This window comes from Marmota flaviventris, chromosome 10 (assembly GCF_047511675.1).
Source record: "Marmota flaviventris isolate mMarFla1 chromosome 10, mMarFla1.hap1, whole genome shotgun sequence".
In the NCBI taxonomy this organism is placed as follows: Eukaryota; Metazoa; Chordata; class Mammalia; order Rodentia; family Sciuridae; genus Marmota; species Marmota flaviventris.
In genome coordinates this window covers 105,688,924-105,700,984 of record NC_092507.1, presented here as the reverse complement: position 1 = coordinate 105,700,984, position 12,061 = coordinate 105,688,924, and positions in this window count along the sequence as shown.

Below are 12,061 nucleotides of genomic sequence, written 5' to 3'. Positions count from 1 at the left end.
GGACTGAACTTAAGTAGTCCTCATCTCTTACCAAATCCCTCTGTTTCTCGACAAGATTCCTTCAAGTACTCCTGACTCTGTTATACCGTTTTGCCAGTAAGCTCCAGTCTAGTGTAGCATAATATAAGAACTTTGCAAAGCTGCATATTTTCTTAGCCTAGGAGACTTTTGTATACTAAGTTCAGGCTTTCCACAGGAAGTTCCAGTAAATGATATCACTAAAGCCAGTAGTTCAGTTTCTTTAAACAGATCATGTTTGTAAATTTTGTCATATTGATCAAGATGTCTCTCTTGTTCATAATAACTACATGGATTTGCACGTGAACCCAACAAGCCTTTAGAAAAATAAGCCTATGCAAAATTGTACAGTTTGTGGAATTTTGTTCTTTTGTTTGTTTGTTTTTGCAGTACTTCGGATTGAAACCAGGGTGCTCTACCACTGAGGTACATCGCCAGCCCTTTTTATTTTTTATTTTGAGACAGGGTCTCACTAAATTGCAGAGACTGGCCTCAACTTGCAATCCTCCTGCCTCAGCCTCCCAAGTAGCTGGAATTTTATTTGTGTGTCACCATATCCAGTGACATTGGATGGTTTGTTGCCACAGGTTAGCCAGCCCGACCATTGGATCTTCAATATGTGGCCAATAAATTGCCAGTTCTGTTTAAGTCACTTTGAAGTTGGATGTTCTCTCACTTGCAACATAAACCATTCTAACATTCTCAAGATAAAACACCCAGGTGTTTCGCACAGAAGATACATTTGTGGGTATCTTTTTTTTTTTTTTTTCATCGCTTTCTTTTTGCAGTGTCAGGGATCGAACTCAGGGCCTCAGTCACATTAGATAACTACTGTAACACTGAGCTACAACCAAGCCCAAGTTTGGGGTCTTTGATCTGAACATCCATAAGAGAAAATATTGGGAAGAGATAAGAGTGAAGTGGTCACCCTTATCTGTCAACTTCAAGAGAAATGAAGCTGTCCCGCCCTCATGAAAAGAACCACATTCACTGGATTGTTTTGTAATTTGTCTTAAATATTTTAAATTTATTTATTTGTTTGTTTGTTTATTTATTTTTGTACTGGGGATTGAACTCAGGCTTTACCACTGAGCCACATCCCCAGCCCTTTTCATTTTTCATTTTGAGACAGGGTCTCACTAACTTTTCCAGACTGGCCTCGAACTTGAGATCCTCCTGCCTCTGTCTACCTACCACGCCAAGCTTAAATTGGTTTTTAATTTTTATCAAAGACACGTACTTCCCAATATGTGTGGGGCCCTGACACCCAGCACACACACACAAAGCATTTGCCTTTCTCCTCACCTGCCCCGTTTCCCTTCTGTCTCCACTTCTCCTACTCTTCTGTCCCTAACATCTGTTATTGCCATTTCAAACTTAGTGGTATAGAAAAGTAAATGATTTGTTATTATCTTTCACAGATCTGGGGCTTGCTGGGCTCAGGAGGACAGCACTCACTCAAGGTTTCTCCTGTAGTGTGATCAGGTGGTGTTTGGGATTTGAATCCTTGAAAGATCCCCCACTCATCTGCCCCTGAGCTGGGAATAAAAATGGGGCTGAAACAGTTAGGAATGCTGGGACACTTCTGACTGCATGCTCTCTCTGGCATGGTGACTTCAGGGTAGTCAGACTTACATGACAGCTCAAGGTTTCAGAGGCACAGGTCAAGAGTCCAGCAGAGGATATGCCACCTTCTATGTCTTGGCCTGGGGAGCACATGGCTAAATTCTCCATTATATTTTTTAGAAACAAGGTGGTAAGGCCAGCCCATATACAAAGGGAAATGAATTAGACTCCACCTTATATAGGAAGAATCTGTAGATTTATTTTTTATTTTTGTTTAACTTGTTCATATTTTAATACCCCTCCTACTCCCTTTCCAATGATGAATCCTAAAGTTCTTAGGTGGGGTAGGCACACACCAGAGGGAAGACAATGTGAAGACACACACCAGGGAAAGAACACCTCATGGAGACACAGTGGAGTGGTGAGTCTAGGCCAAGGAATGCCAAGAATAGTTGGCAGGCCAGGGTTGTGGCTCAGTGGTGGAGCACTAGCCTAGCATGCGTGAGGCACTGGGTTCGATCCCCGGCACCACATAAAAATAAACAAGTAAAATAGAGGTATTGTGTCCATCTACAACTAAAATATTTATTTAAAAAAAAAAAAAAAAGGAATTGTTGGCAACCACCAGCACCTGGAAGAGAGGCATAGAAGATTCTTCCTATGACCTTCAGAGAGAGCGTGGCCCTGCAGACACCTTGACTTCAGACTCCGAGCCTACCAAACTGTGAGACAATAAATTTGATTGTTTTAAGTCACCTAGGATTATGGTTTGAATCTGTAGTGTCCCTGGAAGGCTCTTGCAATTAAAGGCTTGGTCCCCAATGCAGCAATGTCCTGAGGTAAGTCTTTTGGAAGTGACTGGATCATGTGGGCTCTAACCTCATTAATGAATGAATTAATCCATTTGATGGATTACTAATCTGAATGGATTATTGGGAGGTTGGAGGAAGTAGGTCATGGGGAAGCCCTGGGCGGGATTATCTTGTCCCTGGCCCTTCCTCGCTCTCTCTGCTTCCTAGCTGCTGTGAGCTGAACAGCTTTCCTCCACCATGCCCTTCTACCAGGATGTGTCTCCCTTGAGCCAGGGGACCATGGACTGAAAACTCTGAAACAGTAAAATGAATCTTTCCTTCATTAAAGTTGTTTTACTCTAGTATTTGTCACAAGAATGCAAAGCTGACTAGCATACCTAGTTCGTGGTATTTTGTTACAGCAGCCCTTAAAACTAACAGGTACATTAGGGAGAGCCATGTTTCAGAATTGAAATCGGGATTATGTCAGTGAAGGTATATTGTGATCCCTTTTTTCATCCTCCACCCTCTGCCCGCTCTCAGATGGAAACTTGTCAGAGTCCTTTGGCCAACCCGACTAGCCTGAGAGAAAAGGTCTAGAGTTGTTGAAATTGAGAGTCTTCCAAAAATGACCCAGCGATGAGGCTCAACAGATTCCACCTACACACACAAAAAGCTTCATTTTAGTTCTCCATTTTTAAATCTTAACAGAAGATTGAGGATTGCCAGATAGATAGCTGAGACAAGCCTCCATCCTGAAAGACAAAACAAAACAAAACAAACAACGGGGGTGTCGGGGCCAGGAGGAGCCATAGAGAAAACAGCAGATGGTGCAAGAGAAAGAAACTTTTTTTTTTCTAATACTGGGGATTGAACTCATTATGTACAATTATCATGCACCAATGACCTGTCACTGAGCTATATCTCTAGCCTGTTTTTTTTTTTTTAATTTTATTTTTTAATTTAAATTTTGAGACAGGGTCAGACTAGTCTCAAACTTGAGGTCCTCCAGCCTCAGCCTCCTGAGTAGCTGGGATTACAGGCATTTACCAAAATGTAATAGAAGAGTTGGAATTAAAGTTGACAACTAGGCATGGCGGTACATGCCTGTAATACCAGCTATTGAAGAGGCTGAGGCAGAAGAATTGCTTGAGAACAGAAGTTGAAAGCCAGCCCAGATAATATGTGTGTATGTGTGTGCGTATATATATGTACGTGTGTTTGTGTATTTGTTTTTGTTTTTTGAGAAAGGATCTCTCCCTACTCAGGTCAATGTGCACATTTTATAAATAGCCTCAGCTGGCTAATTACCTATGGGCCTTTCTTTTTTCCTCACTTGAAGAAAAAAATAAAGCATAAAAATAAAATGGCAAACAAAAAAATCTCTCAGAAGGGCTAGGGCTGTAGCTCAGTGGTAGAGCACTTGCCTAGCATGTGTGAGGCACTGGGTTCGATCCTTAGCATCACGTATAAATAAATAAAACAAAGGTTCAAAACAAGCTCTCCCAGAAAGTAAAGACAAATATGGAAAACAGAGAAAAGATAGGAAAATAAGATCAGCCTGCACAGCCACATCAATGTTTATAGCAGCACAATTCACAATAGCTAGAATGTGGAACCAACCTAGATGCCCTTCAATAAATGAATGAATTAAAAAAATGTGGCATTTATACACTATGGAATATTACTCAGCACTAAAAAAATAACAAGATCATGGCATTTGCAGGCAAATGGATGGCATTAGAGCAGATTATGCTAAGTGAAGTTAGCCAATCCCTAAAAAACAAATGCCGAATGTCTTCTCTGATATAAGGGGGGGTGACTCAAAATGGGATAGGGAGGAAGAGCATGAGAAGAAGATTACCACTAAATAGGGAATAGAGGTGGGAGGGAAAAAGAGGGAGAAGGGGAGTTGCACGGAAGATGGAAGGAGAACCTCATTTTTATACAGAAGACATATATGATGTTGTGATGAGAAAAAGAAAAAAAAAAGAGAAGTGTGTCACATTAGATTGGATAGAGAGAAAGGATGGGAGAGGAGGGGAGGAGTAGGGAGGATAGGAAGGGCAGTAGAATAGAATAGACAATATGATTGATGTATGTACATTCCATGTATGTATTATATGTCAAAATACATTCTGCTGTCATGTATGACTAAAAAAAAATAAAAATAAAAATGTATAGTAAAAAAAAAAAAAAGATCAGCCTGGTATGTCAATATCCAAATGTAATTTGAGATCCATAAAAAGAGAATAGTGAAAACAGAAGGGAGGAAATCATTAACAAAGAGTTTAAAATTTTTCAGAACTCAAGAATAAGAATTTTCAGATTCAAAATGTTCCAACACAATGAATGAAAGAAGACCAACTCCAAAACATATTATTTGTGAAATTTCAGAAAACCAAACAAAAAGAAGATTCTGTAGGCTTCCAGGGAATGGGAAGCCTGTTGCATATAAAGGATCAAGAATCAGAATGTTGAAGGAAGGGGGGGGAAGTGCTGGGGAGTAATATTGGCCAAACATATTGTTACACTGTGTGCATACATGAACATGTAACAAATTCCATCACTATGTACAATTATAATGCACCAATTAAAAAATAATATGGAGGGCTGAGGTTGTGGCTCAGCGGTAGAGCGCTTGCCTCGCACGTGCGAGACCCTGGGTTCGATTCTCAGCACCACATACAAAAATAAACAAGTGAAATAAAGGTGTTGTGTCAACTAAAAAATAAATAAATAATTTTTTTTTAAAATGATAATAATGTGGAAAGAAAAAATGTCCTCAGATGTCTCAACAGCAACTCCGAAAACTAGAAAGAAGACAATGGAGAGGTGCCTTCAGAATTCTTAGGAAAATTTATTTCCAACCTAGGGTTCTATATGTGACCAATTATTTGCCAAGCATGAGGGTAGAATAAAGACAGTTTTAGTCAAGAATGGTATTGCACACCTGTAATCCAGCTACTCTGGAGCTGGAGGCAAGAGGATCACAAATTCAAGGCCAGCCTCAGCATTTTGGTGAGGCAGTATCTTAAAATTTAAAAAAGGACTAGGGCGTGGCTCAATGTAGAGACTTGCCTAGCATGTACAAGGTCCTCCATTTAATCCCAGTACTGCAAAAATAAATAAGATGGACTAATGGGACACTCCGTACCCTTATTTATGTATGAAAGTTTATATTTGTTTTCCTTGCTTTGTATTTTAAGTGAAAGCATTTATTACATTATATCCTCTTTATCCCCTCTATCCTTAGAATGTAATTCTGCTGGTAGAACTTCTGTTTGCACTAAAAAGAACAAATTTTTAAAAATTCCTATTTGCAGAGACAGAAAAATTATTAAATTACCTTAAACAAAAAAAAATGTGATTTATTGGTTTATTTAACTGGTGATAACAAAGGTGAGACTGCCTGCAGGATAAAATAAATTCAGGGGTTCTGGCATCCTGTTTTTTATCTTCCTCTTCCTCTGTTTCTCCTTTTCTGGCCTTTTTTCCTCCACCCACTTGTAGGTTTTCTGTATACAATAAGAGCCAAATCACAGCTGGTTCCAGGCTTACACCATCCCAGGTTAGCAATTTTAGAGGAAGGCAAGTGTTACCAGTATACATATTTCCAGAGAATGGTTCTGATTGACCTGGTCTGGATTCTATGTATGCGTCACACACCTACCTGTGAACAAAATAGTTCAGAATTCTCCAGAACTCAAGAACAAGAATTTGCAGATTCAAAACGTCCCAACACAATGAATGAAAGAAGACCAACTCCAAAACATATGATTTGTGAAATTTCAGAAAATTTGGGCTGGAGTTGTGGCTCGGTGGTAGAGTGCTTGCCTAACATGTGTGAGGCACTGGATGCGATTCTCAGCATCACATATAAGTAAATGAATAACATAAAAATCCATTAATATCTAAGAAATTTTTTGTTCAGAAGATTTTTAGGTCTTTGAGGTAGAGTACTACAGTTGGTAGTTGATTGAATGGGAGTTCTATTTCTCCAGAGTAAGATGGAGATTGTGCTTCTATAAGAAGCAGGTGGAAAAGAAGTTAGGCAGATAAAGATAATATGTCCTTGATCGTGAGTTCAAAGCCAGTCTCAGCAAAAAGCAAGGCGCTAAGCAACTCAGTGAGACCCTGTCTCTAAATAAAATACAAAAAACCGCTAGGGATGACTCAGTGGTCGAGTACTCCCGAGTTCAGTCCCTGGTGACATTTCTTTTTCTTTTCTTTTACTTTTTTGCTACCTGGGATTGAGCAACATCAGAGTTGTTAAACATGTTAAACATCAGTTGCTTAACAACTGAGCCTATCCCCAGCCCGCTTTTGTATTTTATTTAGAGACAGAGTCTCACTGAGTTGCTAAGCACCTTGCTTTTGCTGAGTCTGGCTTTGAACTCGCAATCCTGTTGCCTCAGCCTCCCGAGGCACTGGGATTACAGGTGTGAGCCACCATTACTGGCTACCCTGGACCTTTCACTTAGTTGGCCCAGTAAGATAAGCAGTTTGCCCATCTATTCCCTATATTTTGTTTTGTTTGGGGGAAAATTTAATAGACGTGTTTTATTTATTATGGTCTAATTATAATGGTGAAGAGTTGGAATCATTTACTTGTCTATTATGTGGTTTACCCTGGAAAACAACCATAAAAGTCAAAAACTCTAAATTTTGTTGTCATGATATGTTGAAAAAAAAATGAGTTAAATAATTCTCCACCACCCCACCTTTTTTTTTTTTTTTTTGGTACTAGGGATTGAATCCAGGGCACTGGATTCACTGAGCCACATTCCCAGTCCTTTAATTTTTTTATTTTGAGACAGAGTCTCACCAAGTTGCTTAGAGCCTCACTAAATTGCTGAGGCTGGCCTCAAGATTGCTATCTTCCTGCTTCCACCTCCTGAGCTGCTGGGATTATAGGCATGCACCGCCATACCTGGCTAAGTAATTCACTGGAGTTAGTTGAGATCTGCAGTTGGGGTCTTACACCTCTCTGCCCATCCCCCAGTACTGGGGATCAAACCCAGGCCCTCACACATGCCAAGAAAATGTTCTACCATTAAGCTACAGCCCCAAATCTGCAGTTTTTAATAACTTTATTTTTAAAAATACATAGGTTCAAGGTTATTCCTATAATGTCTATCTTACTTGGTTATGATCTAATACATTATCTCTTTCTGTTTGTTTTGTGTTCCGCCCGTACTGGAGATTGAACCCAGGGCCTCCTGCATGCTAGGCAAGGGTTTTACCACTGAGTTACATCTCCACCTCTTCTTAAAAATTTCTTTTATTTTAACACAGGGTCTAAATTGCCAAGGCTAGTCTCAAACTTTGAATCCTCCTGCTTCAGCCTCCCAAGTGACTGGATAACAAGCCCACCCCACTATGGCCTGCTGTTATTTCCTTCTATAATGGAAGTTTTAATTGGGATCATAAATAAACAGCTAAAAATGAATTTTCCAGTTTCCTATCTAACTACTTACTTATGGCATGTGACTAGGTTGTGTCCAGTGAGCTAGGAAGCAGAGGTTATACCCTTAATTTCCACATTTTATCAACCATGAATCTTTTTTTTTAAAATATTTTTATTTGCTGTTGATGGACCTTTATTTTATTTATTTATATGCGGTGCAGAGACGCGAACCAGTGCTTCACACATGCTAGGCAAGCACTCTGCCACTGAGCCACAACTCCAGCCCTAACCATGAATCTTTTATGCCTGGGTAGTGATGACTTACCCATGTCATCTACAAATTACCACCAAGTCAACATTAGAAGAAAGAGTACAGATAAGAAAAAAAGGAGGAATACGGTGCTGATAGTGATGGAACATTGTGCTTATATTGTTTTACTCAAAAGATAAAATATTCTATCTATGCACAAGAGCAGCAAATTTCCATTTTGGTGAGATTTCGATACTGAATTTGCACGGCATTTCAAAATCATTACAGTGAACCAAGCATGGAGATTCATACCTGTAATCTCAATGATTAGGGAGGCTGAGACACAAGGATAACAAGTTAGAGGCCAGCCTCAGCAATTTAGCAAGACTCTGTCTCAAAACAAGACAAAACAAAACAAAACAAAGCAAAACAAACCAAAAAAGGGCAGGGGATATCGCTCAGTGGTACAGCTCCCCTGGAGTCAATCCCCAGTACTGCAAAGCAAACATGAAAATAAAAAGCCAAATTTATTAAAATGAGATTTTACTGTACTGCAAAATCCACTAATTTAGCCAGCATTTTTTTTTAAAAGAGATGTGGTCTTGCTATGTTGTCCAGGCTGATTTTGAACCCCTGAGCTCAGGGGATCCTTTTGCCTCAGCCTCTTAAGTAGCTGGGACTACAGGCTCACCTCCATACCTGGCTTACACTAACATTTTGAGTTACCTGCAGTTAAACTTTGATTTTCTCAAAGCTGATTTTGCACTAGCTTAAACAAAATAATTTATTATAAGAGGATGTCTAATCAGTTGAAGAAAATAGAAAAAAATACACTAGTGGTATTAATTTATATGCAATTTATTAGAAATAGGAATACCGGGCTGGGGATGTGGCTCAAGTGGTAGCACACTCGCCTGGCATGCGTGCGTCCCGGGTTCGATCCTCAGCACCACATACAAACAAAGATGTTGTGTCCGCAGAAAACTAAAATAAATAAATAAATATTAAAATTCTCTCTCTCTCTCTCTTTAAAAAAAAAAAAAGAAATAGGAATACCTTTAAAAGGGAGAGCAACATTTTGTTATAATCGAATTTTGTTCCCATGGATGCATAATTTCACTTTGCAGAACTTAGAAGTGAAATGGAAGGCACCCTAAAAGTCTCACTGTATTTCAACAAGTGAAAAGAAATCCTTTAAGTATAATAGGAGAAGGAGAAATATTAACATAGTACCCTAACATGGATCAAAAAAAAATTGGTTACATAATTTGATTATTGGCTTTAATTGGACATAATTCAGGCAGTAAAAAGCTCGGCTTCTTTTTACCTTAGTGTTCCCTTCTTTCACCACATCATACAAGCACATTCTTTCAAAGGAATACACTGTTGATGTACCTAATGCTTAGTCTTAGACCGATTTCAGTTCATGACCATAAATGAGAGGTTTCTTCTTATAATTATGATTGAATCATAACCACTCACTAAAACTGGTCCAAAGAGCATCTACTTAGTCACACTTCAAAGTCCTTTGGCTTTTTTTATTTTGTTATGGTGCTGGGGATTGATCTCAGGACTACATTTCCAGTTCTTTCATTTTTCATTTGTAGATTGGGGAGGGAGGGCCTCACTAAATTGCAGAAGCTGGCCTCAAACTTGAGATCCTCCTGCCTCAGTCTCCCAAGTAGCTGGAATTACAGACATGTACCCCATACCTGTCTCTTTGGCTTATTTTATATCCTGTACTTTTTACATTTGAAGGTCTCCCTTCCAGATCTACATTGTTAGGCTCTAATTTTTAAGAGGACTGCTTATTTCTTGTAGTATTCTTGTTTGACCCTAGAGGGCAGAAGGTCATTAAAAAAGTTAAATAGCCAACACGGTGGTGCACCTGTGTCCCAGCTACTTGGGAGGCTGAGATAAGAAGACTCTAGGAGCCCAGGAATTTGGGGACTGCCTCAGCAACATAACAAAGAACTCATTAAAAAATTAAAATTAAAAACAAAATAAAACTGGGTCTTGAGGATATAGCTCCGTGGTACAACACTCGCTAAACATGTGCAAGGCCCTGGGTTCAATCCCCAGAACAGAGGGGAAAAAAATTAAATTACTTTGGCAGCAATTCATAAGACCCATCTGCTCTCCATTTCATGACTTGAGGAAATGGAAATAATTAAATTTACTCTGTTGTTTACATATTAGAGGATTCAACTTTTTTTTCAGTTTAAACTTAATCTCACATGAACTACATTTTCTATTAAAAATATAAAGAGGAGCTAGGTGCTGTGGCACATGCCTGTAATCCCAGCAGCTCTGGAGGTTGAGACAGGAGGATAGAGAGTTCAAAGCCAGCCTCAGCAACTGCGAGGAGCTAAGCAACTCAGTGAGACCCTGTCTCTAAATAAAATACAAAATAGGACTGGGGATGTGGCTCAGTGGCTGAGTGCCCCTGAGTTCAATCCCTGGTACCCCCAAAAGTATTAAAGAGGGTCCAACTCACCAGAAGAATCCAAGATTAAGCTGGGTACCATGGCATGCTCCTATAATCTCAGTGAATTGGGAGGTTAAGACAGGAGGATCATAAGTTTGAGACCAGCCTCAGCAATTTAGTGAGACGCTATCTCAGGATAAAAAAAAAAAAAAAAAGACTGGGGATGTAACTCAATGGTAAAGCATCAATGGGTTAGATCCCCAGTACCAAAAGAAAAAAAAAAGTCTAAGATTATCAACTTCTTGTATTAAATTATCAAATTCACACTTTGAAGATCTGCAGAGAAACAGAACTCTGCTTTATATTGAATGCCAATTACCTTGAATTAAATTACGTTTAAATTTCTAACAAAAAGTAAACAACATTGGATATTGATATCCTCTAGTTACTATAGTTCATCTGGGTTACTTTGTTCTGTTTTTTAAATGTAGTGGTAATATTTCAATATTTAGAGAAAATAGATTAGAAAATTAGAAATGACAGTAGCTTTAAACAAAGAAAACAGCATAAATGGAGCATGGTAGCACATTCCAGTAATTCCAGGAACTCTGAGGCTGAGGTATGAAGATTACAAGTTGAAGGTCAGCCTCAGCAACTTAGTGAGGCCCTAAGCAACTTAGTGAGACCCTGTCTCAAAATAAAAAATAAAAATGGCTGGGAATGTAGCCCAGTGGTAAAAGGAACATGGGTTCAATCCCTAGTACCAGAAAATAAAATAAAATAAAAGGCTGGGAATGTAGCTCAGTGGTAGAGTACACCCGATTTCCATCTCTAGTGCTGAAAAAAATAATTTTAAAAAGAAAACTGTAGCATAATTAAATAAAACTTTATCATGCATAATTATACAAATTCCTGGTAGCCTTCCAAACTCACTGAATTTAATAAATTACATAAAGGGATTTCTTTTCTTTCTTTCTTTCTTTTTTTCAGTACTGGGGCTGAACCTAGGCCTTGCACATGATGGGCGAGCATTGAGCTACATCCCCAGCCCTTTTTAAAATTTTACGTTGAGAAAAGATCTCACGAAATTTCCCAACCTGACCTCGAACTTGTGATCCTCCTGCCTCAGTTTCCCAAGTAACCAGGAAAACAGGTGTGTACACCGTGCCCGACACAAACACAAAAGAACTTTTAAAGAGGAATCAAATATCTTAATCCATCAGAGCCTTCCTGTGGTATCATCCAGCAAAATATATTAAGCACATCTTTTTATGTTAATACCAACTAATCAATTGTAATTGGTATAATTACTACTTTGCCATTTTCTCCTAGTATTCATTATTGCTGAATACATAATTACAGCACAGGATATAATTTATTCTTTGGCAATATGTCAATTATAGACCCAACATTTTCAATACATGTTTCCCTTTATAGAATTTGTATGTAATATAAAGAATGCGATGTAAACCCATCTCTTCGATGTTATAAACTTGATAATTTTAGTGAAGGCTGAAGGCTGTTTGTCTCTACAGTTGCATCTGCTCATCTTGTTGAGGAAAGGACATTTTTAAAAAATAAGGCAGAAGGAAGTGACA